Consider the following 21959-nt stretch of genomic DNA (forward strand, 5'->3'; position numbering starts at 1 on the left):
CTCGTTCTCATTCAGGTACATTTAAGAGTAAAGGGACTGAAATATATTCAGGACAGTTGAGATTGTTGATTAATTACAAGTGATGGATTGGTTTACCTGGCAACTTCAAACCCTATTTGCTTTTCAAAAGCAAACCCTTAATCCTAACTCTAACATGATGAATCATAACTTGGGCAGACCGTTTTTAGGTCTCCAAAGCACACTCTGTCTTGACACTCTTGTTTTAGGTAGAGGAGTGGGGAAGAGGGAGCATAGGTGCATATAGTTTCACAACTCAACTTCTTCTGAAAATTCAGGAGTTAACTTTGTTCTTTTATTATCTTCAGCTTGGTGGAAGGCAGGTAACAGCAGCCCTCTCCAGAGACAGATTCTGTGAGCACTTCAACAGCTCCCTCAAATGAGAACAGCCACATTCAATAGGATTAGAGAAAATAGAGTACGTATTTGCTTTAACAGAAGAAGAAAACATTAACCAACCAAACATGTTCTTTCAAATATATGAAAGCATCAAGTTTTAAAAGCCAAAACCCCTAACTAAATCTTGCAATATGATGCCTTCATCGCCGGTCCCTGGGCGGGACTCCAGCCCTCCTCCCAGCTGGGCTCTGCCATGCTTCTCATGTCTGCCTCTCTTCCCCTTGGAAATTCTCTGTTTCCTACCTCTTGGTCTCCCTCACACCCTTGAACTCCTTTGAGTCTTTCAGAGAAAGGAGGTGACAAAACTTCACTAACCTCTTTAGCAAAATTCTAGCTACCTGTCTGTGAACAACGTGCTGCCAAACACCTTACCATCCTATCCCATTTTCCTACAGCATTGGACCTTCTGGAGTGAGGTATTCAGAGGTTTGGCTTCCATTTTTCTGAATAATTTCTTTTATTTGCCTCTTTTTTTCTTTTTTATGCCTCTGAATGGCATCCATTTCCAGATTCCATTGCATAATTTACACATTTGAGTTTCCTTTCTTCTCTTCTGTTTATCTTTCCCCTTTTCTCTTTACTGCCTAAAGTCTGCCTTCTCTTGTTGACTGTTCTCTGATTCATTATTTTACCTCTTATCATCTGACTGTTTTAAGTCCACCAGAGGTAACTTAAAAGACTATTAAACCTCCAGAGGCAGAGGATGGCTGCCTGGGTGGCTCAGTGGGTTAAGCCTCCGCCTTCAGCTTGGGTCGTGATCTCAGGATCCTGGGATGGAGTCCAGCATTGGACTGTCTGCTCAGTGGGTAGCTTGCTTCTCTCTCTCTCTCTCTCTCTCTCTCTCTCTGGTTGCCTCTATGCCTGTTCGTGATCTCTCTGTCAAATAAATAGATAAAATCTTAAAAAAAAAAAAAAAAAAAAACCTCTGGAGGACTGATTGGTACATTAGCTCAATGATTCTGACTTGTTTTTTAATCTGTGATACCCTCACTAGGGCTTTCCTTTAAGCCTATGCTATATTGTCCCTTTTCTTTAAATAATAATTTAAAGGGGCACCTGGGTGGCTCAGTGGGTTAAAGCCTCTGACATCAGCTCAGGTCAGGATCTCGGGGTCCTGGGATTGAGCTCTGCATCAGGCTCTCTGCTCAGTGAGGACCCTGCTTCCTCCTCTCTCTCTGCCTGCTTCTCTGCCTACTTGTGATCTCTGTCTGTCAAATAAATAACTAAAATCTTTAAATAATAATAATAATTTAAAAATCCACAGCTTAACCTCCTTTTGCCACATCAGGAGAACTATTAATTTGGGAAGGAAAGGGAACAAGAGGAAATCTAGAAATAGCTCTTCTCACCATTTTCTGTTTTTAAACGTTCTCAGAACACCCTATGACTCCCCTAAATATCCTAATTCTGTGGGCATCTTGACCAGTCCAATAGCCCTTGCTTCTAATTTCTTCAAGAACTAACAGAATATGTGTTGTCTAAGACAGTTTCTTCACACAAGGCATTTTGAAGAACATGTACCTTTGAAGTAGTCCAGAAAGTATTATATGCTTTATCTGGTTTAAAATACAGCTTGAAATTGTTTATAGAAGGATTAACTGAAATTTGGCAAAAGCTACGAAATGTGTTAATTGACCATAATGCAGCGATGTCATTCAGAATATGTCCTAAAGAAATAATTTGGTAATTGAACCAACATGTATATTTTTAATAAGACCTTTAATCCATAAAAATTTAAAAAACCTGAAGCTACCTGAAAATAATAGGGGACTGAGTGTATTATCCTTCATCTATAGAATGGACTATAAGTAAACATTTAAAAAATGATCAAGAGTTCTATTTATTGTCATTGAAAGATGTTCACAATATTTTGCTGAGGGAAAAAAGTAGGTTTCTTTCTTTTTTAAAAGATTTTATTTATTCATTTGAGAGAGAGAGAGACAGAGACAAAATGAGCAGGGGAGGAGCAAAAAGAAAGGGAGAGAGAGAGACAGAGACATGATCTGAGCCAAAGTCAGAGGTTTAACCAACTGAGCCACCCAGGCGCCCCAAGAGTGGGTTTCAAACAGCATATATAATATGGCGGCATTTAACATTTTTGAAGAATTATAGTTTTATATGTATATTATATATACATTTTATTAGAGAGGTAGACAGAGTAGGATAGACAAGAGCATGTTAGCAGAGGTTAAGTAAATGGCAGAACTTAATTTCTATTTTTCTCTTCCTAATTCCTCTCTCTTTTTTTTTAATGAATGTAGCTTAGTTTTGAAATTTAAACGAAATTTTAAAAAGAGGGGGTTTGCTGCACTAAGGACCCCAAACAAAGACTGAGGAGATGATATCTAAGCTGACTTTTACACAAAGAGAAAAAGTTCTCAAGGTGAATGCAGTAGTTCCCTTTCAGGCAGAAGGAGCAAGACGGGGCAACAGCTGTTAGCTGTTGGGGAGTTATTAGGATGGAATTTATGAACAACTTCAAGTAACTCAGTGTGACTATGCAATGGAAATGAAGTTGTGTGACAGGCAGGAGGCAAATCTTGAAATACAGCCTATATCAGGTAAGAGATGTTGAATGTTGTCCAGAAGGAATGTGAAGGACTTCTTTAAAGAGAAGACTGACATGATAGGTCTGCATTTTTAGAAAGATCAGTGTGGCGGTGCTATGGAAAATGAATTGGCAACCTATTACAGTACACTGTGCAAGAAATGGCAAGGTCCCAAATGAAAGCACGGGCAATGTGGTTAGAAAAACAAGAACCAGGTTTAGTGATCCTTAGTAAGTAGAAATGGGGGCTTAGTAAGTTGGAGGCAAGGGTGCAGGTGTCAATGATAATCTCTGAGATTCAGGCTGATGTGATGGAAGGGATAAAAGTGCTCTTCACTGAGATGGGGAACAAGAGAGGAGGACCAGAGCTGAGAGCAAAGAGGACTCAGGGCTGCACAGGATCCATCTGAGATGCCCACAGCTCACTCAAGCGGTGATGCCCATGAACAAGCTGACATTAGTCTGCAGACCTGGGCAGCTGATGTGCCCATGTACACAGACAGTGTACTTGTGAGAGCAAATGCACAAGTATGTGAAGTGCCCAGTGAAGAGGGGCTGGGAGACAACTGTGGGATCATAATTAACTAGTGTTCTGTTAAGAAAAACAGTACCTGGAAAGGGGATTGAAATGTATTGATACATGGGGTGGGGGGACTGTTGTCACTAAAGCAGAGGGTGAGGTGGGAATTTTAAGACTCTGGGAGCTTTTTAACAGTAGTGGACTAAAGCCAAGGCAAGTAAAATAAGGTCTAAACACTGTCCATGGGCTTAGCATCCTGAAAATCATTGGATATCATCTTAAAACAGTTTAAATGGAGAGGAGAAAGTGGAAACCCGATTGTTGCTCTGGATTGTGCAACGCAAGAGATAGAACGAGCCTTCAAAATGCTTGGCTATAAGTAAGAAGAGGTTGGGGGGAGGAGTGGAAGAAGAAGAGAAGAGAGGTCAATGGAAGGCTTGTAAGTAACTTAGTGGTTTTGTTTTTGGAGGGGAAAAAATCAGTAGAATGGGAACATTTAAGGGCAGAGTTGGAGGTAATGATAATTGATGAGAAAAGAAGCAGGAGGATGTAGCATCTAAACCATAGTGCAAAAATCAACCTTGAAGGATGAAGACTAGAATGGAAGTAGGACCATAGGCCTTCAGCATGAGCAAGGTTGGAGGTAAGTTTGAATATGGAAGAAATTTCGGGGTGTTTGCTTTAAGCAGAGTACTAGAACCAAATGATCATTTATATTCAGTTTCCCCAAAAGGGAACAGAGACTGAAATTTTTATGCAGACTACTAGTGCCAAAATAATAGAAATCAATCACACAATAAACTTCAGAAATGGAATAAAAAGGACTTATTTACGAATCAGAAGAAATTACTATGGCAAACTAACAGACAACCGTGAGAGGTGTTAAGAGTGCCAAGGAAGGAGCGATTTAAAATAGAGTAGTCAAGATCAGCCTCATTGAGAAGTTAACTTTTCAACAAAACTGGAAAGAGGTACAGAGAGAATATCCAGTGCGTCAGGCTGCCGTGGGTCTGTTTTTTCAAGTCATAGTAAGAAAACTCATGATGATTAAAGAAGAATGAGTAAGGAGATCAAGAAGTCAGGATCAGGTCAGAGAGTTAATGGGGGGACAAATCTGTCATATTTGGGAACCCCTGCAATGACTTTGGCCTTTACTCTGAGTAAACTGGAGCACTAGAGAGGGTTTGAACAGAGGATCTAGTTTACATTCTTAAATAATCAAGCTGGCTGCTGTGATGTCAGTAGGTTGCAGGTGGAGGGGGAATGGTTGAAGTGGAGGGATGAGTTAGGAGGTTATGGCTACGATCTAGGCGAGAGAGATGGCACCTTGGATCTGGGAAACCCTGTGGTTAAAGTGGTCATATTCTGGAAATCCTTTGAAGGCAGTCCTACAGCAGTTTCCTGATAGGTTGGTTCTGCAGCATGAAGGAAGAGCAGGGAGGAGTCCACAGGCTTGGGATTTCACATCTGGAAGGAGAGCACTGTCATCACCTGAGAGAGAAAGGCTGTGGGGGCACTCGAGTGTTAGGGAGAGGAGCAGAAGTTTCATTTGAGCATGGTAAATGTGCAGTATCTGCTACTGTATCTGACACCGAAGGGGAGATGTCTGGTGGGCACTTGGTAACACAATACGGAACTCAAAGATACTGCCAAGGAATCTGGTGATAATTTTTTAACATAGAGTTTCCAATTCTAGAGGAGACAGAAAAGAGAAAGCTTTGATTTCCTGACCCCCCAATTCTTTGTGTTCCCTCTATGCTTGGATCCAGCATATAGAAGGGACTCCGTCAATATTTGATAATCAGATAATTTGAGCACATGCCTTGCTTCCATGATGGAAAATGCTTCACCTCTTCTAACTACAAGATTTTAGAATATTAAGGATTCAATGGACTGAATAGTAAAGGCAAGAGTAAGTATTCAGAAAATTTTTGAAAGAAAGTGAAACTCAGAAGTGAACTCTGCATCTGCCACTCTCCCGGGAGGCTAATTGAGCCCCATCATTCTGAACCCTCATTTGTAGCTTTCTTGGGACAGAGCCAGCCTTTAATCTCCTCAAAGGAACTTCTGTTTTCACCCACTGGATTAATCATTTTACCTAAGAAGTTGATACAGAACAGATTAAAAACCTGCATTATACACTGAAGTCATCTCCAAACAGAATATTCCAGTTCTGAATTATTTAGGAAATTTTGACCTCCCAGAGAACATTACATTATTTGTTTAATCCTATTTCATTTTCCCCAAAAGCTCTTTGACAGGAATGTAGTTGTATACAGGTAAAACTGCAGGTTATCATGAAAGACTGTATTGTAATTCCATGTGAACACAAGAGAACATTATCTCTGAAGTGGGAAAATGCCTGTGGCTTCAATCTTTCATTCAGCTTGAGCAGTGACCCTGCCATCTTAGCTGTGATAACACTGTGAGGAACCAAACTGTACCAAGTCAGGGTGATTACACTGGGCAGCTTCAGAACCCTCTTGACACCAGTTTAGTTGAAATAAAGATTTTTTTTTTTCTTTTACTATCCTGAACATTTCTGTTCCCTTACAGAGGTCAAGCTCCTAAAGTATCAATGCCATCTAAAGAGTCAGGGCCAAGGGGACCAAAACAGAAATCTGAAGTGGTCTAGCCTAGGGGGTTCCAGAATGTGAGGATGCCCTGCTTGCTGTGCCAGCTTCAATACTCTGCTCCTTGTGACTGACTCCTAGCGTCTCTGGCAGAGAAGGAAATCAACCCTCATCTTTTTTTTTTTTTTAAAGATTTTATTTATTTATTTGACAGAGAGAGATCACAAATAGGCAAAAAGGCAGGCAGAGAGAGAGATAGAGGAGGAAGCAGGCTCCCTGCCGAGCAGAGAGCCCGATGTGGGACTCGATCCCAGGACCCTGAGATCATGACCTGAGCCGAAGGCACTGAGCCACCCAGGTGCCCAACCCTCATCTTTTTGACTCCACTTGCAATTTAGGCTTGAGGATGTGGGGTCCTGAAACAAAGTGCAGAGATCTCTGTTCACACTCAGTCCATCCTGCAAGAAATGATAAAACCCTAGTTTGTCTAAATTGTTCATGAAGCCTCCACAGATATTTTTGTATAACTATGAACGTCATATTTCTCCCCAACAGTATATCATGAATTTTCTCTGATAACGGCGTGTCCTCAGCTTTCTTGTACCCTCCACTCAATTTTTACCAAAGGCACTGTACTTGAGACTGGCATTATTGACTTGAAAAAAGAGCAGGAATTCTAGGCTAGATGAACTGGGAATAGGAAATGGATTGTTTCACCTCCTTTTCACCTGCCTTTTAATTTCTCATTTCACCCCCCAACAGTGGGAAAAGGAATGACCGCCATGAAAAGGTAATAAGAAAATGCACCGCCACTGCAATTTTGTATTCTACCTGACTCAAGCTGTAGTGATAATGCGTGTGCATGTGTTCCCTTGCCTTCCCAAATAGTGTAAGCTCCTGAGGATGGGGCCGCACCTTTATTCTCTATGATAGCCCTGTAGTTCAATTTTAATATAGCCTAAATATGTTCATATACATCTCCGTTTTTATGACATCTTTCTATTATACTATATTTTCTAAGTGATAAAACTGTGTTTTATAGCTTTTATTTCTCTAACAATAACTACAGTATCAAGTTTCAAATTATGGCCATCCATATTGACAATTATTCAAAGTATTTTTGTGCCGAGTAGTTTTTTTCTCAGTCATTTTACCTTTAGAAAAATTAAATGTTCCTTTTTATATTGGTTGTCTATATTTCATTTTTGTTATAGTTTACTTCATCTTACTCATAGATGTACAATTTAGGTTAAAGGCTTAGGTTTCCATTAGATGTCAATAATACATAGAAATAGTTGATATGAACCTAAAATGTTTACCTCTGCAAAATAAAGTGTAATCAAGGAAATAATACTGTCACATGGGCAAATTTTGTAATTGCCTAAAAATTTATAAGAGATGTATTTTTTATACAGGATTTTAATGAATAAATAATCCTAAAGCCCAGAAGGAAATTATGCTTTTTGGTATTTATTTGTGTTTACTTTCCTAAACAGCTATATCTCAAGGGGTAAATCTTAGTCCATGAGGTAGATGGTCTAAAAATCCACAGTGCCAGGGAGAAGTCAGCCTTTGGGATTCTAGGCTGAGCTGACAGCACAGCCTCATAAAGAGCATGGATTCTGGAGCCAGCGGGGGATTTAACCCTAGTTCTACCACTAACTAGCTGGTGACCTGAAAGAAGTCATTGAACTTGAACTTCTTGATACCGCAAATTCCTCATCTATAAGGACAGCATAATAATTATAGCTACGTCATAAAGTGTGAGGATAATAGACTTTACATATGAACAGTGTCTGGCACAGAAGGAGCACCATATAAATGTTAATTATTATGGTTGACCAGGACTCTCAGATTGAGTATGTTCATCGGAGATGATGAACTGCGAAGTCTACCTGCTTTTCAGGAAGCTGTAAAGATTGAATATGGTATATGACAGGGAAAATAAAGTTGCAAGTGGTTGGGGATCAGCTCTCTGAAGAAGGAGATTTAGAAGGAATCATATGTATTCCAGATGGGGAGTTCTGAGATGGAGAGCAGATGTCAGGTATAGAAAAAAACATCTCTAAACGGTCTTAATCTTAGAACATTGATCTGCAAAACCAGACTAGGCTAATATTAAAAGAATTCAGTCAAACTTCATAAAAGATCATGAAAATCAACAGAATGTACTCTCTTACGCAGTATTTCTTCCTGTCTTAAAACCCCCATTCACACACACACTCATGCACGCACACACATACACCCAGTGATGACATTCGGTAATGAGGGTTCAACGCTTTTGAAGTCATTAAGGCAAAGTGAGGAGATAGCCTCACTTTTCTGGGAGATACAGCTGATAACGGTGGCATCTTTAAAAACAAGACAAAAGCAGATGGCTTTCTCTCCCTCTGATTTCTGATGTTGTGGTCCTGAACAGTGTGCCTCTTTGTATCTTTTCAAATGTAACAAAAAAATAACGGGATGGAACACATATTTTCCTGGAGTGGAGGAAAAACTACAAATCATTGTAAATACTGATACGCTGAATTTAAAAAATGAAAACTTGTTTTTTACAGCATCTGGATCACAATTTTAAAATAATAAATTAAACAATTAATCCCTGCATGGGGACCATTCTCAGCAATCTTTTCTTCTCATATCTTTACAAACTTATCAAATGCTTTCCTTTTTCTTTTATTTTCCCTTCCCTTCTTGCTTCTATAATGAAGTCGTCAATGATGTGTACTCTCCTTGATAGTTTTTGAAAAGTGTAAAATGAGAAAATGTTAATTATATAATAATTACAGGATGAAAATAAGAATTGATAATCCGATAGAATTAGCTTGACTTAAGTCGAGGAAGTTAGAGTTCAGAAATGTGAATGAAAGTTACTAATAAAGAATAAGTATCTTTCAAAAGACTTTTAAATGGAGGGGGCACAATTCTAAACCCCACTTCAACTTTAGGAGCCATTTTCAGAAAAAATTCTAATTTAGCCGACAGTTCACAACTTCTACACCCTTAATGTTTAAAGACAAAGACAAAGATGAAGACAAAGAAGAAAGGAGGAAAGAAACAGAAACCACTTGAGAAGATCATTGCAGAATGGGGACAAAAAGAGAAATAAAAAGACTGTCTTCCTTCTTAAGGGAATGGCTAAAACCAGTCTAAGTCTGATGAACATTTAGAGATGAGGAGAATGATTAAAAAATAAGATGTTTCTCCTAGGAGTTCAAAGTATGTTCACAGTTATGATTTCACATTGTTATCTTCACATTGACCAGTAAACTATATGAAACATCTTCCTATCACTGCTTAATTGTGAAATCTTTAAAGTAAATTATTTAAATGAGTTTTCCCAAGAGATAAGATCAGAACCAGGTGGAAACAAGAACAAGTTAATTTTTGAGAGCCTACTAAGTGTGGGCATAATTCTTATACAGTTTCGACTGGAAGTCTTCCAATCTGCTGGGATCAACTTATTTTGAGGTATTAAAAGAAAGCCCAAACTCCCATCCGATACGCACTGTATTCTGCAATATCACTTGAGGATTTGGGGGTGGGGGACTTTTTTGATGCCCTTAACTCCACTCTTTCAACTGAATTCTCGATTATCTTTTTAGTATCTCATCTCTATACACTGTCACCTTGATTCTTTCAGTTCCCCAAAGTACTATACATATAAGAATACATAGCAAGACTTTACTAGAGTTATGAGTATAATGAGATGTTGGGAAAATAATCACATTGTACAAACATACCAAAAAAGTTAATAAAACTAAAATTTGGATTATAGCACTCTATATTCTTTTTTTTTAAGATTATTTATTTATTTGACAGAAAAAGAGAGAACACAAGTAGGCAGAGAGGCAGGCAGAGGGAGAGGGGGAAGCAGGCTCCCCACTGAGCAGAGAGCCTGATGTGGGGCTCGATCCCAGAACCCTGAGCTCATCACCTGAGCCGAAGGCAGAGGCCTAACACACTGAGCCACCCAGGCACCCCATAGCAGTCTATATTCTTGAAGAAGCCAGTTTATACTCTCTGCTAATTATTTCCAGAGGCTCAGACCAGTTCCAGTCACCAGGCTTCTACCCTGCAATTGAGCCAGGAATTCCACTATAGTATTTCTTTAAGAGAATAATAAAGATACATGCTCACAAAAGATTTGTAGAAACTGTTTAAGGGAGCTTTATTTATAGTATCACCAGCAGTAAACTGAAGGTAATTAGCAGCTCACCAATATACTTCTGATATTTGAGGCCCATTCTGGGCTTCTATTTAGAAACACATACAAACTATTCAGAGGAGGACTATAAAATCATGATGAGTTGGAACAAATGGAAGAGAACTGAAATGGTAATTAAATGAGTGGGAGGAAAACTCCAGTTCTCCTGCACACTACAGGTTTCCCGTGAGTGGCATTAAGCCCTTCTGTGGTTCATCTGGTAGCTCAGCCAGTTTGTTCCTTGCTGATTTCCAAGATCTGCCAATCCAAAGCTCAGTACTATCCTCTACGTCCAAATTTCCAACTTGGAAAATTAGGTGAACTTAATTTTAGGAATTGTTTTCCTAAATGTGAATTTACTCTGTCTCTTAGAATCTATGTTCCCTTCACTTGATAATGTTGTCAGTTTTGCCTGTTTAAAGAAGTTAGCGATCCTGTGTAAGAGTGGACAATAGAAGATTTCAGTTTTGTAGACAGGAATTCAAGTCCTCTTCTATCTTTTAATCTTGGGACATCAACTAATTTCTGTAGCCTTGTTTTTCTCATTTGTAAATCATGGATGGGGATAAAGGTCTTTCCTTGGTTCTGGAAAGAATGCTTGGACAATAGTTGTAAAGATGTTAGCATATGCTCAGAATATGGTGCACACTCCAACAACGCCAGTTGTTACCTTGAAAATTAATCACTAGCCTTTCCTTTCCTACTTCCAGCGATATGAGGGGATTCGTTAGATGATTGGTTGTTTTGAGGTTTAAACACGTAAGAATTAGAAACAAAATACACAAATACACTTACAGTTTTTTTCTAGTTGATATGTTCCCAAATGGTAATAATCCTGTTACCAGTAATTAATAAAATCATTTCAGTCTGAGATAGTTGATACAGTGTCTGGCACCCTCGTATTGGCTATGACTTATGTAGAAAGAAGATAATCTAGAATTTCTGTTGAGAAGGAGGTAATTCAGATGGAAAGGAAAAAGGGATCAGTGAAGAACACCAATTAGAGCCAAATTCTGATGCCAAATTTATTCGATCCAACTAGATTGTACTGCTGCACATGGATAGGGTTGACGGGTCTTTTAAAAGGAACAGCTTGATTCAGTTTTGTGCCTTTTAAAATTGCTTTGGGAAAAAACCTGGTCTTCAAACTTGTGTCTTCCCCAATCCATATCTTATTCTCCTTGGGGTTCTTTTGCTGTTACTACCTTCACTCTCATTCAACTTCTCCTGCCTCGTGTTGCAAGTACTTTGCTTTAGAAACAAGCTCCATTGAATGCTACATAAAATACCTTTTCATAGAGCATAAAGCTTATTCCCACAGATGTCATGGTAAATGGACCAATTGCTCTAAGTTTCCCTTTTAACTATATTTTCAAGCCCCAAATAATACATCTAAGTTTACCATAATATTTTGAAGCAACTTTTCTCTCTAGCTGATATATTCTGATATTTTCTCATTTTTTCCTTTCTTAGTACAGTGAGAGCTCTGTTCTTGTTGACACCATTTTTCTGTAATGTTAACCACTAAATTATTTTTGATAATGGTGAGTTTGTCATTTAGCAATCTCTTCTGACACTTGTTCTGCCAAAAGAAAAAAGAATGCCTTATGAAAATTTGTCGAAGTTAGTTAACATTAACTCTTTCCTACATCCCACCACATGGCCAATCAGCCTGGGCCAAGGCTTTCTCGTATATTATGAGAGTGTAGCACTGGCTTCCAAGCCATAGGGATATCCCAGCTGGCCGTGCCAAAACTTACATAGGGCCAGCAAGGCGCTTGAGGTCTGATTTATAGTCTGCCTAATGAGATTCATGATTCTCAGTTATATTTCTTGACTCAGCCCCTGTTTCTGTAACAAAACACCGAAATGGAAGTTACCTTTTAACTGGTAAATGACAACTGGGTTAGTTCCAGAAAGGTCTCCAGTGGGATTTCATTCAGCTAATATCGTCAGATGAAATTGGAAGGAATGACTTCTACCTAAGCCTTGTATCTACATATATCTGTATTATTCGAAAGATCCTAGATGACCCCAGATTCCTTGAGAAATGTGAACAAGACAGATCTTAGAAACCAAAGATAATTTTTTTGTTCTCCATTCCCAAAACATTAAATGGCCCACTGTATTTCATCAGAGTTACTTTAACAAGAAAAAATAGAGAATATTTACCACTCAAGCATAGGTGGATGTGTTCATTTTGTCCTTTGACAAATACTAATTTAACAGTTTATTTGCATAAGAAACATCTGAATGCACTTGTAAATTCTACATCGTTATTTCTAAACAATGATAATTTACTCATTACTTCATTTTAAAATCTCTGAGGTGAAGTGACCACAGAGGTCATCTGGTCCTCAATGATGTTCCTAGGAAGCAGTCAACCATTAGCTTGCCCTGGGAATTCTGTGTCATCATCATCACAAAATTTACTGAGAACTTTTATGATCCAGGAAGTTTTCTCATCCTGTCTCATTTCTTTGTCTGCCATCACAGTGTGGTTATAATTCCGTTGGGTATTTCTCTTATTTATGGAACCAGCATTGAACACTGTCAGCATTTTGAGAAGACCAGAAGGAAGTGGAACTATTTGCCTCCCTAGTTCTAGATAAAGTATTTTCTTCCAATAACCTAGGACCACACTACTTCTATAGGCATCCTCCATTAATGACAATCTTGGATCATTACATCGTTGTTGTCCTTCCTTAAGAATTTTTAGCGGTGCCTGGGTGGCTCAGTTGCTTAAGTGACTGCCTTTCAGCTCAGATCATGATCCCAGGATCCTGGGATCAAGCCCCACTAGGGCTCCCTGCTCTGCGGGGGAGCCTGTTTCTCCCTCTCTGCTTGCCACTCTCCCTGCTTGTGTTTTCTCTCTCTGTCAAATAAATAAAATCTTTTTTTAAAAAAAGGAGTTTTTAAATATCCTATAGAGCAGGACTTAAGGTGAGAGCCTAAAGTATGCCCATTGGAACTGGCCTTCAATTTTAAACTGATCTCTTTATTATTGCTCTTTTCAGAGTCCAGGTCTTTAATCAGACTCAGATCCAGTGTATAGTCTCCATTTACAATATATAATATAGATATATATAATCTTTGATGTGATGTATTATTTCAGTTATAGTCTCTCTCTCTCTCTCTCTCTCTCTCTCTCTATATATATATATATATATAATCTCATGATGTCGTTTATGATTTTTTGATATATAATATTGTAATATGTGCTGCAGGACAAGGTGCATTATATATTCTACATTTTCCTTCTAATCTAGCCCAGCTAAAAAAGAAAAAAATGTTAACAGAGTTTTAGCGCCTATTTAAAAGAGGTTCTTGGGCGCCTGGATGGCTCAGTGGGTTGAGCCGCTGCCTTCAGCTCAGGTCATGATCTCAGGGTCCTGGGATAGAGTCCCGCATCGGGCTCTCTGCTCAGCAGGGAGCCTGGTTCCCTCTCTCTCTCTCTCTGCCTGCCTCTCCATCTACTTGTGATTTCTCTCTGTCAAATAAATAAATAAAATCTTTTAAATAAATAAATAAATAAATAAATAAACAAACAAAAGAGGTTCTTTTTGCAACTAATATTACAATTCATTTCTCCTCTCTTCAGAAGAATCTGGTCTTGTACTCCCAAAACTGAAGGCATCTTGTGACAGCTCTATTGCGTTAGACAGTATTTCTTTGATCAACTCCCAAATGGCATATGTAGAAAACAGTTGAACTATTGCTCTCAATACAGTTTTTTAAAACTAATTTGATATTTAAACTCTGAAAGCAGTATTAATATCATGACATTTGAATTTTATTAGTTGTCTTCTACCCCACCTGAATATCTTTCGCTCTGCCAACTTTACTAATCCATCTGGACTCACTTGAACTCAGATAACTTTTGGGTAAGTTGGACCTGAAGAAATCTTCCAGTCTCCGGAGGCCAGTTTGTAATGGGAATTACTGGTTAAGCCAGCACTGGCATTTGGTTCAGTCCATTTCCCAGCCTTAAGTAGATAATACAAGTTTGCATGTGCGTCTACTTTTATTTAATCTTTTAAAAAGTGTTTAATACAGTCATGCTTGATGATGCGGCACAATACCTAAAGGCTGGTATTAAGATATGTTTCTGATCCTCTGAAAAGCTTTTCTGACTCAGTAGGCTGTGAACGTTCACAATAGCCCTAAAGGCAATCCTCCATGAGTTATTGAAGGTTGATAACTGCACCTGGATTATCCATAGCAAAGAAAATTTGCAACAAGCTTTCTAACAGTCCAGTCAGTGGAATAGTATGGGATAAGAATCATCTGGTGGACAAGATAGATGATACACCAGTCCACATAAAAGATATTTCATATAAAAGACCTTCATTAATAACACTGATATAATCATATTAGAATCCTTTGCTGAAGCAATCTCAAATTATGTAAATGGAGTAAGATACAAAAGAGCAAGTAAAATCATTTGCAACTTAAAAGTATATTTTGTGAGGGCATAATATCCTTCCTTCAAATTCATATTACAAAAAGCATGGGCTTACAGCATCTGAATTATGAACTCAGAACAAAAATAGATGATTTGATATAAATGAAATATAAAACTAATTTATTTGAGAAAGAGATAATTGCAAATAAAAATGTAGTGTTTCCTACTTCCCATCTCCAACCCCAGGCCAAAAAGAGTGTTAAATAGTGATTCTATACAGAATCAACATTAAAAACTATTGTAGCCTTCTATGTTGGTCTAAGGGCTTGGAATTAAAATTTGTCTCTGTACTTAAGAAAACAAATATACCTACCATGTTTACATATATTTGCAAATTTAGAAATTATATTACAAATGTTTTTTACCATAAATAAGTTGCCTAAAATACAGTACTTAATTAGATTTTTCACTGTGAGATAATTACAGATCACAATTATGTGAAATAATGCAGAGAGAACCTGTACACCCTTTACCCAGTTTCCCCCCATGGTAACATCTTGCAAAATTATAGGGTATCACTATGAGGGTAGTAATGTTGATACAGTCAGGGGGATGAACTGCTATGACCAAAAGGATCCTTCCAGCTGCCTCTTTATGACCACATCCACTTCTCTGTGACTCCCACCTAACTTAGTCCTGGCAAGGACTAATCTGTTCTCCTTTTCTATATTTTGTCATGCTGAGAATGTTATATAAATGGAATCATACATGTAATATGTAACCTTTTGGGGATTTTTTTTTCACCCAGCATAATTCTATGGAAATTCATACAGGTTGCTACACATATCAGTAGTACCTTCCTTTCATTGCTGAGGAATATTCCATGATGCGGACACAACACTGTTTGTCTAACTATTCACCCACTGAAGGATGTCTGGACTGTGACCAGTTTTTGCCTATTATGGACAAAGTTGTTATAGACAGTAGTGTACAGTTGCTCGTGTGAACATGTCTTCATTCCTTTGCGGTAAATGGCCAGGAATGCAATTGCAGGATTGTATTGTAGTTTTATGTTTAGTTATTAAACATAAACATATGTTTATGTTTAACATATTAAACATAGTTATTAAAGAAACCCACAAGCTGTTTTTTCAGAAGAGTGTACATAAATATTTCCGTCTTTCTGCTTCCAAGATTTTTGTCTCTTTTGACTGTCATGTGTCTTGTTCAGTGTCAGTCTCTTTGGCTTATTCCGTTTGGGCTTCACTCAGCTTCTTGGACATGTAACTTCACATCTTTTGTCAAATTTATGAAGTTTTTGCCCACTACTCTTTTTTAGTACTTTTTTAGTATGCTCTCTTTTGCTTTTATTTCAGGACTTCAATAATACAAATGTGAGCTGTTTTATTATAAGATTACAAGGGTCCCTGAAACTCTGTTCATTTTTTTTTTTCAATCTACTTTTTCTCTCTTGTCCACATCAGATCTCTCTTCAAGTTCATGGATTCCTTTCCATTCTGGAGTTGAGTGGTTCTGGTATTATTTTTGTTATTGCATATTTTTCAGCTCTAAATTTTCAATTTGGTTCTTCTTTAGGTCTTCTGTTTCTTTGCTGAGACTGTGATTTAAATTTATTTCAGATGTGTTCATAATTGCTTATTGAAGCATTTTTATGATAACTACTTTAAAATATCTGTCAGACAGGTAATTCTAACATCCCCATCATCCAGCTCTGTGTCATCTTCCACTGATTGTCTTTTTTCACTCAGTTTGAGATCCTCTTTATTAGCATGTTGAGTACTTCAAATCAAAATATGGACATTTGGGATATGATGTTTTGAGACTCTAGGTCTTTCTTAAACTTCCTGTATTAGCTGGGATCTTCTGATACTGCTTTGGCAGGGGAAGGATGCACTCTCATTACTGCCAAGAGGGATAGAAGTCTGGGTTCTCCACTCAACCTTCTTTGAAACCAAAGTAGGGAAGGGCCTCTCATTAAGGCAGGAACCAGTGGAAACTCCTGCTCCCCACGTGGCCTTCACTGATCTCTATGGCTGGGAGGGGTATCAGTGCCTTGTTACTGCTCCCAGATTACTTTGTCCAACACCATGGAGGCAGAGGATTACCTTCCTTACTGCTGAGCATTAGTGAAAATCCTGATTTTCCACTAGATCTCCCCAACACTCCCTGAGGGGGGTTTTTCAGGGGAGGTATACCTCCTTACTACAGAGTGAGGCTAAAATTCTAGATTCCCCTTGTGGTCGCTACCTGATATTAGGGAAAAGGTCTTCCTCCTTCCTGACAGGAAAGCAAGTTTAGCTTTCTGCCTGACTTCTCAGACACTCCAGCATGGTGATGGGAGGAGTCAGCCCTCCACTCTTTGCGGCTGTGGCTGAGGAAAGGGATACAGATTTTTCTGTGGCGTTGACTAAAGAAGAGCTATTATTGTCTTAAAATTTTGTCTTACTAGGCTGTCCCTTTCCTGGTTCTTTGGCTTTTTAGATGTGTGCGTGTTGGGATTTCTGAGTTGTGAATTTCTTCAGCTCCAGGTCTGCTATATATAAAAAGAAAGAAATATAGGAAACTCATTCCCATGTTTTTCCTTGGCTCTTAAGATTCCTGGCCAGTCTACATTCTTTCCACTTTTCGGAATCTTCCTGTGTTCATTATACATAAAACGTCCTGGTTTTTTCAATTGTAGTTATTGGGAGAGTTAGGGACAACTGTGTGTACTCCAACTTCCTGGAAAGAGAAATCCAGAAGATAGTGTATTAAACACTAAGGTTGTTACATTTTCAATTACTACAATTGAATCTTTTTAAATACTTACCAAAGGCTTTGGTTTCCTCTTATCTATTAGCTTCTAAGTGAGTTTCTGGGACATGCAATCATAATTTGGTTTGCAGATACAAAAAAGAATTTTAATCTGATTAGTTATGGAGAGAAAATATGATTTCCTTTCAGCAAGTAATGATATCAAGATGATATGAATTCCCTATCAGGTGAATTAGAAATGAACAAATCATATTAGATGTATCAAGATGATAAGATGAATTAAAAAAAAAAGATTTAGGCTTAGCTCTGCTTTGAATGTCAAAGACTAAAACAACTAGAATATTTCATTTTTTAAAAATAAGTGGACAATTGTATGTTTGCCTAATATAACACCAGTTGTATCTTTCATCATTATTCTAGTTATTTTTAAATTAAGAAAATAAAACATTTTTATTTTAATTCCATGTACTTGGATCTGCTTTGACAACATGGATCACTCTTCTCTAACCTGTGCACCATTATTGTCTTCCCATTGCCCAAAGTCCTCTAAACCAGGCTGCTTACTCCTCCCTAAGCATAATCCACATCTTCCAGAGTTTTCCTGAGTTCTGCTTGAAAGACATCCTTGGCTTTCTTCTCATTATTCCCTCTCAAAGCACTCCCATCTCTCAAGATCTTGTCTCCAAAATGCCAACCCTGCAAGCGATACTGGGAATTGATTACCTGTTCTTGGGGGACACCATACTTTAATTCAGTCTTAAAGGATAAGTTAGAGTTACTCAGAGGTGCCAGAGTGAGTAGGGATGGCAGAGACATGCATATGCTTTGTTGGCAGAGTGGGTTAATGAATTAAAGAACAGAATGAAACCACCTCATGTAGATTGGCAGACTACCAACAGCTTACTTACTACTGGCACCAAGTCCAAGACTAGGAGTAGTGAAAAACGAGGCTGGGAGGTAGCTTAGGATCACATTAGGAAGGATTTGTATTCCATGAAAATTTTTCTACTTTATGAGTCGAAGATGAGGTGCTTCTTTCTCTTTTTTTAAGGTTAAGCATACCCTTTTAATCTATTTGAAGAGCTTGAAGTTTTAAAATTTTTTTATTTAACTTCAATTTAGTTAATATGTACCGTATTATTAGTTTCAAGGGTAGAGATCAGCGATTCATCAGTTGCATAGAACACCAGTGCTCATTTCATCAAGTGGCCCCCTTAATGCCCACCACCCAGTGACCCCATCCCCCACCCACCTCCCCTCCAGCAACCCTCAGTTTGTTTCCTAGAGCTAAGAGTCTCTTGTGATTTGCACCCCTCTCTGTTTTCATCTTCTTTTGTTTTTTCCTTCCCTTCTCCTATGTTCATCTGTTTTGTTTCTTAATTCCACATTTGAGTGAAATCATGTGTTGTTTGTCTTTCTCTGATTAACTTATTTCAGTTAGCATAATACCCTCTAGTTCCATCCACATTATTGCAAATGGAAAGATTTCGTTCTTCTTGATGGCTCAGTAATTCTCCCTTACATGTGTGACATGTGTGTATGTTTGTGTGTATGTATGTATGCATGTGTGTATATATATTATATATAACATATAAATATATATGTCACATCGTCTTTATCCTTAAGATGAGGTGCTTCTTAAGTGTCTTGTGTAGAAAATGACATAGTTAGATTTGCAATTTAATACCTACCCAAGGCCTTCCAGTCATAGCCCTAATCTGCCTTCCCAGCTTCTATTTCCATTGCTCTAGTATGGGATCCCCAAATTCTCAGATCCAACTACAGGCTTTTCTCTGAACAAAACCCACACCTCTCCCACTTGATAAACATACTCCAGAAAAGCAAGATCCATCATCTCTCCCGCACAAAAATAGATATGACATTCTTCCAATGGTGGTTGTGGGAATTAATGAGCTAATGCATGAAAATATGCAGTTTACTGTTTGTCACTAAGTATGCATTCAATCATCTCCCTTCCTCTTAACACTTACCTTAATCTACCTCACATTATAATTATATGCATATACCAGCCACAGGACTGCACATTCCTTGAAGATAGGACTGCATCTAAAACAGTAGCTCTAACTTGGGGAAATTTCGTCCTTTAAGGGACATGTGGCAGTGTCTGCAGACATTTGTGATTGTCTCAGTTGTCAACCGGATTGATTGTAGGCTGTTATGGCTTAAGCATCCTATAATTCACAACAAACCCTACAAGAAAGTATTACCCAACCGAGATGTCAATGGTGCCAAGGTTGAGAATCTCTGTCTTAGTTTGTCTTTGCAGCCCACGTAGCAATTATAGGAGTTGCACATTGTAAGAAGCATTCAGAGTTGTTACGAATGATTTGAAGCCTCTTTCTGTAGGTAAACTTTATAAATTGCTATGAAGTAAAAATTAAATTATAAATTTCTGTGGTATAGGAAAAGTGTAAGATAACAAAGGCTCATGAGTCTTGATTAATTTGGGGGAAACTAATTTCCATTTTTATTTAGAGGTGACCAATTTAAACACTAAAGTTCTCTTAATCAGCAAGCTTTTGTAATGAAATGCAGCAGGATTTACTTTTATATCAAAGGAGCTCCCCTGATAGTTAAAGAATGCAACTGAACACAATTAAAAGATCACTGGTAAGCAGAATACAGTGCCTGGCTGCATTCTGGGAGACTAGTACACTTAATAATCCAGGATCTAGTGACACTTTAATGAGAAGTTTAAATTTATTGGCGCTGAATCTCAGAATTTATCAAGGCTCTCTACCTAGACTTTCATTTAGAAGTAATGAAGTGATGAGTGAAAATCAAAAGAAAAGTTTGTGACTGGGAAAAGGTTGCTTCATAGATAATTCAAGTAGTAAGTATTTAAAACTGAAAAGAAGAGATAAATTATTGATAAATGGAGAGCCTTTAGCCAAGGATGGTCAGGACTTCCAGCGGAGGAAGGAAAGGAGCTGCAAAGGCAGTACCCAGGGGATTTAACCAAAGCCACAGCCTCTTTAACTAGCCACAGTCAAATGCAAACACTAGTGACAGAGTACCCAGGGACCAACTCGCTCCATGATTAGAGCATTTCATGGATCCTGGTGGATCAAAGATTAAGAAGTGTTAGTATTGCGTATTTTTCCAGCACCTATGAAAATTTCAAATTACCATGTCATTTTGTTTGGTTAAACAAAACCTTAGCTTAAGCCAAATCTCTAATACCACCTTGTTCTCTAAACATAAGCCTGTAAAAACAACAATCCTGATGATTCTATCTTATGAGGAAAGAGTTCTTACTACCACTTTTTTATTGCCCATAGCAACATATAATTTAAAGAGAAAAATGCTGATTTGATGATTTTTCTAAGATATGTTTTTTGGTTTTTGTTGTTTGTTTGTTTTTAAAGAAAACTAACTTAATATATTAGTGGTTTCTTATGTAGCTCTCCATTATATGTACTGCTTCGGAAACTACATTCAAGGGGTACAAAAGGACAGGAGTTCAAATTCCCACTCAACCAGAATGTAGAAACAAAAGCCCTTGAAAATTATTTTGCAGGGGTCTTCTTCCTCATCCATTCCTCCCCCAAGCAGGGTCACCACTGTTTTATCCCAAGCTGGTTCTCTTTGGAGGAGAGCTAGAATCTGCCAGAATATGCTTTTCTCCCTCAAATCCAATAGTATGGATTTTCTAAAGTTTCTCTTTTAACTAGACCCTCTTTGTCTCCAGACAATACTACAACAATCCTGATGATTCTATCCTATGAGGAAAGAATTCTTACTACCACTTTTTTATTGCCCATAGCAACATATAATTTAAAGAGAAAAATGCTGATTTGATGATTTTTCTAAGATATGTTTTTTGGTTTTTATTGTTTTTTTTTAAGAAAACTAACTTAATATATTAATCAATATATTATTAATATATTAATATAACATATATTAATAATATATTAACTATGCTCATTAAATACCTATCAGCGTACCCTCTGGCTTAAAGTGTTCCACTCACATCTTCCAGAGAGATCTCTGTCAGCTAATGAAAAACAACTTCATTAGGCTTCTCACAGCATCTCCTTCTTGCCCTACCTTAGCTTCCTACTGGAAGACTGCAGGATTTCCTGATGTTCTCTTCCCCAGCCAAATAGTGTCCCAACTATTGACATATATGGTCAGTTCTCATCCAGATCAATGCCTTTCTGAAATGTCATTGAGAATAATCTTCATCACTGTTCCATCCTTTAAGGATTCCCACAAGCAAGAATATTTTGGGGAAAAATGCCACTATCTGGAAATTATATAAGTTTTCATATTTTCCCCAGCATTCACAATTTCACTAAATAAATATTACAATGATATGAAGAAATACAAAACCACTCCATCTGAGGGGCTAGATATCAAGGAACTTCGCTGTGCTCCTTAATAATTTCAGTGAGCAAGGACTTCTCCGACCATAGGGACTTTTGTGCAGAATGTTTCACAAAGGATGATGTGATGTGTGCCATCCCAGATCCAACACACTGTGACAGGTC

General features: G+C 38.0%; 1 protein-coding gene across 4 annotated transcripts in view; it reads left to right on the forward strand.

Annotated features, from left to right (window-relative positions):
* Window positions 1-21959, forward strand: part of NKAIN2 (sodium/potassium transporting ATPase interacting 2) — a 1019864-nt gene that overhangs the window by 966002 nt on the left and 31903 nt on the right. The gene's annotated exons all lie outside the window — the stretch shown is intronic.

Source organism: Mustela nigripes, chromosome 5 (genome assembly GCF_022355385.1).
Source record: "Mustela nigripes isolate SB6536 chromosome 5, MUSNIG.SB6536, whole genome shotgun sequence".
Lineage (NCBI taxonomy): Eukaryota > Metazoa > Chordata > Mammalia > Carnivora > Mustelidae > Mustela > Mustela nigripes.